This window comes from Pleurodeles waltl, chromosome 4_1 (assembly GCF_031143425.1).
Source record: "Pleurodeles waltl isolate 20211129_DDA chromosome 4_1, aPleWal1.hap1.20221129, whole genome shotgun sequence".
Lineage (NCBI taxonomy): Eukaryota > Metazoa > Chordata > Amphibia > Caudata > Salamandridae > Pleurodeles > Pleurodeles waltl.
In genome coordinates, this window is record NC_090442.1 from 38,319,393 (window position 1) to 38,333,185 (window position 13,793).

At 44.4% G+C, this 13,793-nt stretch overlaps 3 non-coding genes across 3 annotated transcripts; all 3 read right to left on the reverse strand.

The window, feature by feature from the left end:
* Window positions 1–43: 43 nt before the first annotated feature.
* Window positions 44–116, reverse strand: TRNAK-UUU (transfer RNA lysine (anticodon UUU)). Its single transcript has one exon. It is a non-coding gene; the product is annotated as a tRNA-Lys (tRNA).
* An 11,288-nt stretch (window positions 117–11,404) lies between these two features.
* TRNAR-UCG (transfer RNA arginine (anticodon UCG)) lies at window positions 11,405–11,477 on the reverse strand. Its single transcript has one exon. It is a non-coding gene; the product is annotated as a tRNA-Arg (tRNA).
* A 1,749-nt stretch (window positions 11,478–13,226) lies between these two features.
* On the reverse strand, window positions 13,227–13,299 carry TRNAR-UCG (transfer RNA arginine (anticodon UCG)). Its single transcript has one exon. It is a non-coding gene; the product is annotated as a tRNA-Arg (tRNA).
* Window positions 13,300–13,793: the final 494 nt, after the last annotated feature.

Here is a 13,793-nt window from a genome sequence, read left to right on the forward strand (position 1 = left end):
AGTTTGTATGTAAAGATAAGTTGGGTGCTGTGAGAAAAAGACTCAACCATGAAGGGACTCGAACCCTCAATCTTCTGATCAAAAGTCAGACGCCTTATCCATTAGGCCACTTGGTCCCTGACTGTAATATGTTTGGGTGTTTAGGGTTAGGTGGCATGAATGGATGTGGAACATATCAATTACAGGTGCGCAGGACAGGATCCCATACCGTTCTTCATCTTCATTCCATCAAAGGAGTTTTTTCAACAATATCTAGATAATTTCCAAAGTTTCATATCTTATGCTGTGCTTTTTTGCCGTTAATCCTCCTTTCTTCTTTTATTGAATATTCTGTTTTATGCTGCAATGGTATTTTTGGATTATTTGAAAAGAGAATGAAACTGCTTTGACAGTAGTTCAGACTTCCCATTTCTTGACTTTCTAATTTGCTCCCTGAATTAGCTTATACAAGTGACATGAACAGGGCCTTGACCTAAGCACGTACCTGAAAGCATGTCACCACCTCTAGAAATAAAATTCACAGCAGCTCAAAACATTCATTTTGAAAGAGAATATTTCAAGTGAGTCCAAGTTTAATTTCAATAAAGAAAGCTGTATAAAATGACACGCTGCACATTTGGGTAACCAGCATGACACTTTTCAGTGAAGAAGTGGAATGGTTCTGTTGCAATATACTATCACCCTGGCAAGCTGCTACGAGGAAGAGTAAACAATATGATTAGGTTTCAGCAAAAATGTATTAGTTCAGGGTGTGCACCTCAGATAGACTTAAACTTACACACCCTGGTCTGTGAGAGTAGTGCCCTATCCATTGCGGCATTGAGGGTAATCTGCAAGACAGAGTTCCAAAATCATCCTTTCATCTCAGTTCATGGCCACATACAGTATTTCTGCAGTCATTCGTTTCACTTTTCTGTCTTTAATTAAACTGACCATTTTAAACCTCCGGCACCCACCACTTCAATCTTACAGTTTTTGTGCTATCATAGGGCCTTGGAACTTTTGGCAAGTGGACAGAAGCAGTCAGAGAACCACATCACAATACATACTCCTTTGCCTGATACCTTTCACAACAAAGTGCTCTTGGAAAAAGACGTTAACCGGTCCTTGCTCTCAGACAGACACAGAAAGCCTATCACCACCTCTACGAACATATTTCAATCAAACCAATATATATCATTCAACAATTATGCCTCTGTATCAATATAACTACAACTCGAGACAGAAAGGAATTTAAAAAACAATCTGCCCATTTGAATAACCAGCAGAGTTTTAAGGATGTACAAAGTGGAATGTAACAATTTCAGAGTTCCTCATTCATAAGAAGTCTGTGAGATAGTATCTCAGAAAGATCTCAAGTTTATAGCAAAAATGGTTGTAAGGGTGATCTTTACCACACAATTGCAACTAGGTGCCTCAATCTGCAAGAGACCACTCCTTGACAGATTACACAACTGGGGCAACAGCAAAGGCAGCAATTGTGTCAATCCTTTATGATTCTTTTCTAGTACTATACTTTTTCTGAGGGACAATTTGCATTATTCCTGGAGAAAATCATAGAGCTTCTACCCATGCATAGTTTCTGCTTTCTGCACGCACACACTCCCTGCACTGAATCTACCCACAGTTCTGTTCAGAATGATTGTGCCATGTCATATTGTTGTGTACGTATTGCATATCCGTGGCATTTATGAAGAGGTACTTTGGTATGGCAGAAAGACAGAAAAGTAGCAATGCTGAAGGCATAACGTGACTGCCTGTGCAGTTTGCATTGGGCTTTCTTAATGAGTGAGAGTGAAAGGAGTATTGTAAGAGTGTGTTTCCAGTTTGTATGTAAAGATAAGTTGGGTGCTGTGAGAAAAAGATTGAACCATGAAGGGACTCGAACCCTCAATCTTCTGATCCAAAGTTAGACGCCTGATCCATTAGGCCACATGGTCACTGACTGCAATATGTTTGGGTGTTTAGGGTTAGGTGGTATGAATGGATGTGGAACATATCAATTACAGGTGCACAGGACAGGATCCCATACCGTTCTTCATCTTCTTTCCATCAAAGGAGTTTTTTCAAACAATATCTAGATAATTTCCAAAGTTTCATATTGTGAGAAAACAGGGCTGATTGCAGAGGCCCCATAACTTTTTGCCTCCATTTTCCTCTTTTTGCTGGTGTTTTCCTGACTTTGATGGTACCCTGGGTACTGCTAACCAGTCCCAGGGCCTGTGCTCTGTGTAAAATGGATATGCAAATTAGGCTAATTATAATTGGCTAAGTTAACCTACCTATAAGTCCCTAGTATATGGTAGGGCATGTAGGTTTAGGGACCACAGCATAGGTGGTGCACACCTAGGTGCACTGCTGAGGTGCCCAGTGTCATTTTAAAAGCAAGCCTGCCTTGCTGGCTGCTTTTAAATTAAAGTTATATGCAAATTCGACTTTGGAATTAAAGGTACTTCCAAAGTCTTAAACTACCTTATTTTTACATATAAGTCACCCCTAAGGTGTGCCCTATGTGCCCCTAGGGCTGGGTGCCATGTAACTATAAGCAGGGACTTTATAAAAATAGATTTATAAGCCCTGGTGAGGTAAAAACAGCCAAATTCGTTTTTCCCTCATTGAAGTAAATGGCCTTCATAGGCTAGAATGGGCAGACTTTATTTTACATTTTAAAGTCTCCTTAAATGTTACATACCAAGAATTTGGTATCAAATTAATTGTTGTACTAAATCCCAAAACTTCCAGTTGTTGGATTTAATATAACTTGTTCAGGTAAAAAGTTTAGACTTTACCTAAAAAGTTGCCAATTTCAGCTCTGCATTGTTTTTGCTGCTGTGCTCTGATTGGCCAGCCTGCAGCAGCTTCTGCCAGGCTGCCTTGATGAGGTGTGAAGTGGCCAGGCTTCACACAAAGGAATGTGCTTGGGGGAGAGAATCTCCCCTCAGCAGATGGTGAGGCAGGAAGGGGGAGGGCTGCCAAACTGGTCTTCAAAGGCAGAGAAGGACATTTGCAGCACCCAGCAACACCCCCACATCCTGCAACCCCAGACAATTAGGTGCCCCCTTGATTAGATTAGGAGAGGGCAGGAGAGGGGTGTGTTTATGATTTTTAGCCACACCAGTGGGTGGGCTCAGCCAGATGTAACCTCCAAAAATCAGATTCATCCATGTTGGATTTTTAGAGACTGTTGCCTTCTGGGATGGATTTTTGCCACACTTCCCAGGAAGTGGTCATCACAGGGGGACGACCCTGTCCCTGATTGGAGAACCAGGGCCCCCCTGCTTTTCACCCAGGAGCAAGGATAAAACTGGCAGACCTGCACCCACACCTCAGATCCCCTCCAGAATTCAACAAGAAAGGAACTAAAGAAGAAGAAGGACTGCCCTGCTGGACCCCTGGCCTGCACCTGGAACCTGCACTCAGAAGGACTGCACCAGCTGCACACTTGGGCTTCACCACAATAAGGACTTTGCCTGGCTTCAACTGGTTCAAGGAGGGACTCCCTGTTTGCTACAGGTGAAAAATTGCTAAACCAGAGTCCCCTGCACCAACTCCTGAAGAAAGCGACCAGCTGACCACTGTCCAGTGGCCAAAAAGGAGTTTGCGCCAGGTGCATTCTGGGAGTTGAAGTCCGCACCCCCCAAAGACCATCACAGAACTTCTGGACCCTTGGGGTGAGCTGTGGACCCCAAAAGAACCTTAAAAGAACATCTGGGTGAAGCCCCAGAAGTTTGGAAAAGATTTGAGAATTTTTGGAAAAAAGCTCCAGAGAGGGACCGACCCGCCGCGGAAATTCTAGCCGGCTTGCCTCAACCGCGACCCGGCCTGACTTCGTGGTTCGTCCCGGTAAAGAAAAACATCCAAAAAAGAGACTAAGTCCGAACGTAAAAAGTTGACCGGGACCTCCCAGCCATCGTATCCGAGAAGGGCTCCATGGACGTCGGATCAAGATCCAGGTTTACCCCGGTCGAAGGATTTTCATCTCGAAAAAACGACTAAGTCCGAAGGTAAAAGTCTCCACCGAGGAAACCCACATCGCGTATCCGGACAAGGGCTCCAGGAGGTCGGATTCAACTGGCAGGTTCGTCCCGGTGAAGAAAAACTTCAAAATAAAGACTAAGTCAGAAGGTAACTTTTTGACCGAGGCCTCCCGCGACCTGTAGCCGAGCAGGGCTCCATCGCGGTCGGCCTGAAAGTTTGACTTTGCCCCGGTCCTGGTGCAACCAGATGACCCGATTGGCGCTTTTTGTTTCTAAGCGCTAGAAAAGTAATAATTCTTTAAAAATTCATATCTCCGGTTCCCCTGAACCGATTTTAATCGTTTTTGTGTCATTTTAAAGATAAAAATATAAGCTATTTTTATAAATTGGTTTTGGATTTTTAAACTGTTTCCTGTGTTTTATTTAATTACTGTTTTGTGATATTTGAATGCTTTACACTTTGTCTCCTAAGTTAAGCCTTGACGCTCGTTGCCAAGCTACCAAGGGTTGAGCTGGGATTAATTTACTGAGACCTAACTGTACCTATGTGGAGGTTAGTGGCTTGTTGCAAGGTGTAGGTACCTACCTGCCCTACCAATAACCCATTTTCCAACATAATTGGAAGCAGCGACGGGATCCTGTACTTGTGTTCAATATCACGTTACAGTTTTAGGTAAAACAAATTAAAAATCCTTTAAATTGTCCTAGTGAAAAAATTGTTTTTAATTTTTAATTTGGATTAATTTCAATTATTGAATTTTTGTAATTTTTCTAAATTCTTGTTTCCAATTTTTGCAAAAAGTTTTTGTTGACACAAAACTAGGGAACCATGGAGCTTGATCTGGCTAGCCTACCCACACTGACAGTAGTCCAGCTTAGGGGGTTGTGTATTGAAAGAGGGTTGCCTGCAACCACTGATCTCAGGAAGCAAATCCTGATCACATCCCTGACAGCATGGGCTGAGGCCCAAGAGGTAGAGTCAGAAGAAGCTCCAGAGGAGGGAGAAAGAAGGGAGGATGCAAGCTCTAACCACTCAGGGGAGGGAAGGCATCTGAGCCTAAGTGAGGATGAGGAAGAACGGTCCTCAGTAAACACAGTCACTAGGGGCAGATCCAAAGCTAGTGGTGGGAAGGGGGTCCTTTCAGGAGGAGAGAACCCATCCATCAGAGAAAGAGAGCTGGAGGCCCAGCTAGCATACATAGCTTTGGAAGCAGAGAAGCTGGCCCTAGAAAAGAAAAAGTGGGCATACAAAGAGAAAAGAGATGGAAGCAGCGATAAAGAAGCTGAGGTGTCCATGGGTGGGGGAGTTTGCCCCAGATTACCCAAGGGGGTAGTTCCTGCTTATGTAGAGGGGGATGACATAGATAAGTGGCTGGGGGCCTTTGAGAGGGCACTCCAAATGAGAAGGGTTAGGCCTCAATACTGGGGTTCCCTTTTGTGGGAGTTGGTCCCCAACTCAGGGAGGGATAGGCTTCTGACCTTAAGGGGGGAGGAGGCAGATTCATACCCTAGTATGAAGAGGTGCTTAGCCAAGAAGTTTGGTCTGACCCCAGAGCAATATAGAATGAAGTTCAGGGACACCCAGAAGGTCAGTACCCAGTCTTGGGTTGACTTTGTGGACATTTCACTAAAGGCACTAGAGGGCTGGATTATTGGTAACAAAGTAGATACTTATGAGGGGTTATACAATCTGATCATGAGAGAGCACATCTTGACCAATTGTATCCAAGAAAGGTTACGCCAGCATCTAGTGGACTCTAAGCAGACCAACCCTAGAGAGCTAGGGGAGGCAGCTGATGAGTGGTTGAGAACCAGGGTGGTTGTCAAGTCCCAGGGGGGAGACTCCAAGAAGGGGGGGACAGGTCCCCAAAAACCTAAGGAGGGAGGTGGTAAGCCCACCACAGAGACTCCCTCTGTACCCCAGAACCCTAAGAAGGAGGAGAGTAAATCCCACTCCCACTCTGACAAGCAGAGACAGGGAGACCCAGGGTTAAAAAAACTCTTGGACAGTAGGGCTTGCTTTGACTGTCAGCTGACAGGTCACTTCAGAGGAGATGCAGCCTGTCCAAAGAAGGTGGTTAGCACTGGGCTGTCCAGTGTAGCCATAGAGGAGGATTCCTCAGATGATGAAGTCCTCCTAGCATTGTGCTGGGAGACAGGACCAGATGGTAAGCTGGTGATCCCTGAGGGTGGGAGTAGGCACTTCCACCACATTCAAGTGAATGGGATCCCTACCACTGGCCTGAGAGACACCTGTGCCAGTCACACTATAGTGAGTGACCGGTTAGTGACCCCAGACATGTATGTCCCAGGAAAGACAATGAAAGTCAGGATAGCCACAGGGGAGGTCACCTCCAAACCTGTAGCCATAGTGCCCCTAGAGAGGGAGGGTATCCTTGACTGGATTAGGGTGGTAGTCAGTGCTGACCTTCCCCTAGATTGTATCCTGGGCAATGACCTCCCAGAGGTGAGTCTGGTCACAGATGGGGTGGTCGCCCAAGGCGCCCCCCCAACCCAAAGTCCTGGGGAGTCAGTCCCTACAGTTAGGAGACAGGGGTCCCCAAGAAAAGGAAAGAAGAAAAGGAAGGGTAGGCCACTCTTAAAGAGAGTTCCAGGGAGCCAAAGGCCTTCTGCCCCAGTAGGGGGGGAGCCCAGAGTTGGCACTGGTGAGGCCTCACCTGACCCCAAGGAAGTCCTGAGTAGTCAGGCAGCTGTCCAGATGCAAGGTGTTGCCCCTGCACTGACAGAAGGGAGAGTGGAAGGAGGGTGTCTGCCACAGGAGGTGGTAGCCCCCCACTCTAGACAGCAAGAGGGGTGCCAGGACCCCAAAGTTGCCCTTAAAGCAGCTCAGCCACCTGTCAGTGGAGAGCTTAGGGTGTGGTTCTGGGTACTGACAGCTGTCAGTAGCCTCTGCTGGGTGCTAGCCTTCCTGGCAGCACTGTACTTGGCCTGGGAGGCAGACCCCAGGGCCAATAGCAAAGTAGGCCCCCTGACCCTATTGGTCATGGTGGGGTTGCTCAAGTGTTGGGTGACCTCTTTGGGTAAGCTAGGTGTTGCCCTAGCAAAGTTTGGAGTAGGGGAGGTGGGCACCTCACTACCCAAGTTGGCAGAGAGAAAGGAGGAAGACCCCCCTAGAGGAAAGTTTCAGTTTGAGTTGGGTCCTTTTACTGTTGGGATGGCTTCACTACCCATAGGGAGTGACCTTGACAGGAGGATATAAGGCAGAGTAGGCCCTGCAAAGGGACAGCCAGTTTTCTTCACTGTCTTCCTCGCCTAACAAGCCAGGAAGACTCTCCCAGGGTTGGGCTGAGTCTCCTGGGCGTGTGGGCTGGGGGGGGGGTTGTGTGAGAAAACAGGGCTGATTGCAGAGGCCCCATAACTTTTTGCCTCCATTTTCCTCTTTTTGCTGGTGTTTTCCTGACTTTGATGGTGCCCTGGGTACTGCTAACCAGTCCCAGGGCCTGTGCTCTGTGTAAAATGGATATGCAAATTAGGCTAATTATAATTGGCTAAGTTAACCTACCTATAAGTCCCTAGTATATGGTAGGGCATGTAGGTTTAGGGACCACAGCATAGGTGGTGCACACCTAGGTGCACTGCTGAGGTGCCCAGTGTCATTTTAAAAGCAAGCCTGCCTTGCTGGCTGCTTTTAAATTAAAGTTATATGCAAATTCGACTTTGGAATTAAAGGTACTTCCAAAGTCTTAAACTACCTTATTTTTACATATAAGTCACCCCTAAGGTGTGCCCTATGTGCCCCTAGGGCTGGGTGCCATGTAACTATAAGCAGGGACTTTATAAAAATAGATTTATAAGCCCTGGTGAGGTAAAAACAGCCAAATTCGTTTTTCCTCATTGAAGTAAATGGCCTTCATAGGCTAGAATGGGCAGACTTTATTTTAAATTTTAAAGTCTCCTTAAATGTTACATACCAAGAATTTGGTATCAAATTAATTGTTGTAATAAATCCCACAACTTCCAGTTGTTGGATTTAATATAACTTGTTCAGGTAAAAAGTTTAGACTTTACCTAAAAAGTTGCCAATTTCAGCTCTGCATTGTTTTTGCTGCTGTGCTCTGATTGGCCAGCCTGCAGCAGCTTCTGCCAGGCTGCCTTGATGAGGTGTGAAGTGGCCAGGCTTCACACAAAGGAATGTGCTTGGGGGAGAGAATCTCCCCTCAGCAGATGGTGAGGCAGGAAGGGGGAGGGCTGCCAAACTGGTCTTCAAAGGCAGAGAAGGACATTTGCAGCACCCAGCAACACCCCCACATCCTGCAACCCCAGAAAATTAGGTGCCCCCTTGATTAGATTAGGAGAGGGCAGGAGAGGGGTGTGTTTATGATTTTTAGCCACACCAGTGGGTGGGCTCAGCCAGATGTAACCTCCAAAAATCAGATTCATCCATGTTGGATTTTTAGAGACTGTTGCCTTCTGGGATGGATTTTTGCCACACTTCCCAGGAAGTGGTCATCACAGGGGGACGACCTTGTCCCTGATTGGAGAACCAGGGCCCCCCTGCTTTTCACCCAGGAGCAAGGATAAAACTGGCAGACCTGCACCCACACCTCAGATCCCCTCCAGAATTCAACAAGAAAGGAACTAAAGAAGAAGAAGGACTGCCCTGCTGGACCCCTGGCCTGCACCTGGAACCTGCACTCAGAAGGACTGCACCAGCTGCACACTTGGGCTTCACCACAAGAAGGACTTTGCCTGGCTTCAACTGGTTCAAGGAGGGACTCCCTGTTTGCTACAGGTGAAAAATTGCTAAACCAGAGTCCCCTGCACCAACTCCTGAAGAAAGCGACCAGCTGACCACTGTCCAGTGGCCAAAAAGGAGTTTGCGCCAGGTGCATTCTGGGAGTTGAAGTCTGCACCCCCCAAGGACCATCACAGAACTTCTGGACCCTTGGGGTGAGCTGTGGACCCCAAAAGAACCTTAAAAGAACATCTGGGTGAAGCCCCAGAAGTTTGGAAAAGATTTGAGAATTTTTGGAAAAAAGCTCCAGAGAGGGACCGACCCGCCGCGGAAATTCTAGCCGGCTTGCCTCAACCGCGACCCGGCCTGACTTCGTGGTTCGTCCCGGTAAAGAAAAACATCCCAAAAAGAGACTAAGTCCGAACGTAAAAAGTTGACCGGGACCTCCCAGCCATCGTATCCGAGAAGGGCTCCATGGACGTCGGATCAAGATCCAGGTTTACCCCGGTCGAAGGATTTTCATCTCGAAAAAACGACTAAGTCCGAAGGTAAAAGTCTCCACCGAGGAAACCCACATCGCGTATCCGGACAAGGGCTCCAGGAGGTCGGATTCAACTGGCAGGTTCGTCCCGGTGAAGAAAAACTTCAAAATAAAGACTAAGTCAGAAGGTAACTTTTTGACCGAGGCCTCCCGCGACCTGTAGCCGAGCAGGGCTCCATCGCGGTCGGCCTGAAAGTTTGACTTTGCCCCGGTCCTGGTGCAACCAGATGACCCGATTGGCACTTTTTGTTTCTAAGCGCTAGAAAAGTAATAATTCTTTAAAAATTCATATCTCCGGTTCCCCTGAACCGATTTTAATCGTTTTTGTGTCATTTTAAAGATAAAAATATAAGCTATTTTTATAAATTGGTTTTGGATTTTTAAACTGTTTCCTGTGTTTTATTTAATTACTGTTTTGTGATATTTGAATGCTTTACACTTTGTCTCCTAAGTTAAGCCTTGACGCTCGTTGCCAAGCTACCAAGGGTTGAGCTGGGATTAATTTACTGAGACCTAACTGTACCTATGTGGAGGTTAGTGGCTTGTTGCTAGGTGTAGGTACCTACCTGCCCTACCAATAACCCATTTTCCAACACATATCTTATGCTGTGCTTTTTTGCCGTTAATCCTCCTTTCTTCTTTTACTGAATACTCTGTTTTATGCTGCTATGGTATTTTTGGATTATTTGAAAAGAGAATGAAACTGCTTTGACAGTAGTTCAGACTTCCCATTTCTTGACTTGCTAATTTGCTCCCTGAATTAGCTTATACAAGTGACATGAACAGGGCCTTGACCTAAGCACGTACCTGAAAGCCTGTCACCACCTCTAGAAATAAAATTCACAGCAGCTCAAAACATTCATTTTGAAAGAGAATATTTCAAGTGAGTCCAAGTTTAATTTCAATAAAGAAAGTTGTATAAAATGACACGCTGCACATTTGGGTAACCAGCATGACTCTTTTCAGTGAAGAAGTGGAATGGTTCTGTTGCAATATACTATCACCCTGGTAAGCTGCTACGAGGAAGAGTAAACAATATGATTAGGTTTCAGCAAAAATGTATTAGTTCAGGGTGTGCACCTCAGATAGACTTAAACTTACACACCCTGGTCTGTGAGAGTAGTGCCCTATCCATTGCGGCATTGAGGGTAATCTGCAAGACAGAGTTCCAAAATCATCCTTTCATCTCAGTTCATGGCCACATACAGTATTTCTTCAGTCATTCGTTTCACTTTTCTGTCTTTAATTAAACTGACCATTTTAAACCTCCGGCACCCACCACTTCAATCTTACCGTTTTTGTGCTATCATAGGGCCTTGGAACTTTTGGCAAGTGGACAGAAGCAGTCAGAGAACCACATCACAATGCATACTCCTTTGCCTGATACCTTTCACAACAAACTGCTCTTGGAAAAAGACGTTAACCGGTCCTTGCTCTCAGACAGACACAGAAAGCCTATCACCACCTCTACGAACATATTTCAATCAAACCAATATATATCATTCAACAATTATGCCTCTGTATCAATATAACTACAACTCGAGACAGAAAGGAATTTAAAAAACAATCTGCCCATTTGAATAACCAGCAGAGTTTTAAGGACGTACAAATTGGAATGTGACAATTTCAGAGTTCCTCATTCATAAGAAGTCTGTGAGATAGTATCTCAGAAAGATCTCAAGTTTATAGCAAAAATGGTTGTAAGGGTGATTTTTACCACACAATTGCAACTAGGTGCCTCAATCTGCAAGAGACCAGTCCTTGACAGATTACGCAACTGGGGCAACAGCAAAGGCAGCAATTGTGTCAATCCTTTATGATTCTTCTCTAGTACTATACTTTTTCAGAGGGACAATTAGCATTATTCCTGGAGAAAATCATAGAGCTTCTACCCATGCATAGTTTCTGCTTTCTGCACCCACACACTCCCTGCACTGAATCTGCCCACAGTTCTGTTCGGAATGATTGTGCCATGTCATATTGTTGTATACGTATTGCATATCCGTGGCAATTATGAAGAGGTACTTTGGTATGGCAGAAAGACCGAAAAGTAGCAATGCTGAAGGCATAACGTGACTGATTGTGCAGTTTGCATTGGGCTTTCTTAATGAGTGAGAGTGAAAGGAGTATTGTAAGAGTGTGTTTCCAGTTTTTAAGTAAAGATAAGTTGGGTGCTGTGAGAAAAAGACTCAACCATGAAGGGACTCGAACCCTCAATCTTCTGATCCGAAGTCAGACGCCTTATCCATTAGGCCACATGGTCACTGACTGCAATATGTTTGGGTGTTTAGGGTTAGGTGGTATGAATGGATGTGGAACATATCACTTACAGGTGCGCAGGACAGGATCCCATACCGTTCTTCATCTTCTTTCCATCAAAGGAGTTTTTTCAAACAATATCTAGATAATTTCCAAAGTTTCATATCTTATGCTGTGCTTTTTTGCCGTTAATCCTCCTTTCTTCTTTTATTGAATACTCTGTTTTATGCTGCAATGGTATTTTTGGATTATTTGAAAAGAGAATGAAACTGCTTTGACAGTAGTTCAGACTTCCCATTTCTTGACTTGCTAATTTGCTCCCTGAATTAGCTTATACAAGTGACATGAAGAGGGCCTTGACCTAAGCACGTACCTGAAAGCCGGTCACCACCTCTAGAAATAAAATTCACAGCAGCTCAAACATTCATTTTGAAAGAGAATATTTCAAGTGAGTCCAAATTTAATTTCAATAAAGAAAGCTGTATAAAATGACACGCTGCACATTTGGGTAACAAGCATGACTCTTTTCAGTGAAGAAGTGGAATGGTTCTGTGCAATATACTATCACCCTGGCAAGCTGCTTCGAGGAAGAGTAAACAATATGATTAGGTTTCAGCAAAAATGTATTAGTTCAGGGTGTGCACCTCAGATAGACTTAAACTTACACACCCTGGTCTGTGAGAGTAGTCCCCTATCCATTGCGGCATTGAGTGTAATCTGCAAGACAGAGTTCCAAAATCATCCTTTCATCTCAGTTCATGGCCACATACAGTATTTCTGCAGTCATTCGTTTCACTTTTCTGTCTTTAATTAAACTGACCATTTTAAACCTCCGGCACCCACCACTTCATTCTTACCGTTTTTGTGCTTTCATAGGGCATGGAACTTTTGGCAAGTGGACAGAAGCAGTCAGAGAACCACATCACAATACATACTCCTTTGCCTGATACCTTTCACAACAAATTGCTCTTGGAAAAAGACGTTAACCGGTCCTTGCTCTCAGACAGACGCAGAAAGCCTATCACCACCTCTACGAACATATTTCAATCAAACCAATATATATCATTCAACAATTATGCCTCTGTATCAATATAACTACAACTCGAGACAGAAAGGAATTTAAAAAACAATCTGCCCATTTGAATAACCAGCAGAGTTTTAAGGACGTACAAATTGGAATGTGACAATTTCAGAGTTCCTTATTCATAAGAAGTCTGTGAGATAGTATCTCAGAAAGATCTCAAGTTTATAGCAAAAATGGTTGTAAGGGTGATTTATACCACACAATTGCAACTAGGTGCCTCAATCTGCAAGAGACCAGTCCTTGACAGATTACACAATTGGGGCAACAGCAAAGGCAGCAATTGTGTCAATCCTTTATGATTCTTCTCCAGTACTATATTTTTTCTGAGGGACAATTTGCATTATTCCTGGAGAAAATCATAGAGTTTCTACGCATGCATAGTTTCTGCTTTCTGCACGCACACACTCCCTGCACTGAATCTACCCACAGTTCTGTTAAGAATGATTGTGCCATGTCATATTGTTGTATACGTATTGCATATCCGTGGCATTTATGAAGAGGTACTTTGGTATGGCAGAAAGACAGAAAAGTAGCAATGCTGAAGGCATAACGTGACTGATTGTGCAGTTTGCATTGGGCTTTCTTAATGAGTGAGAGTGAAAGGAGTATTGTAAGAGTGTATTTCCAGTTGGTATGTAAAGATAAGTTGGGTGCTGTGAGAAAAAGACTCAACCATGAAGGGACTCGAACCCTCAATCTTCTGATCCGAAGTCAGACGCCTTATCCATTAGGCCACATGGTCACTGACTGCAATATGTTTGGGTGTTTAGGGTTAGGTGGTATGAATGGATGTGGAACATATCAATTACAGGTGCGCAGGACAGGATCCCATACCGTTCTTCATCTTCTTTCCATCAAAGGAGTTTTTTCAAACAATATCTAGATAATTTCCAAAGTTTCATATCTTATGCTGTGCTTTTTTGCCGTTAATCCTCCTTTCTTCTTTTATTTAATACTCTGTTTTATGCTGCAATGGTATTCTTGGATTATTTGAAAAGAGAATGAAACTGCTTTGACAGTAGTTCAGACTTCCCATTTCTTGACTTGCTAATTTGCTCCCTGAATTAGCTTATTCAAGTGACATGAACAGGGCCTTGACCTAAGCACGTACCTGAAAGCCTGTCACCACCTGTAGAAATAAAATTCACAGCAGCTCAAAACATTCATTTTGAAAGAGAATATTTCAAGTGAGTCCAAGTTTAATTTCAATAAAGAAAGCTGTATAAAATGACACGC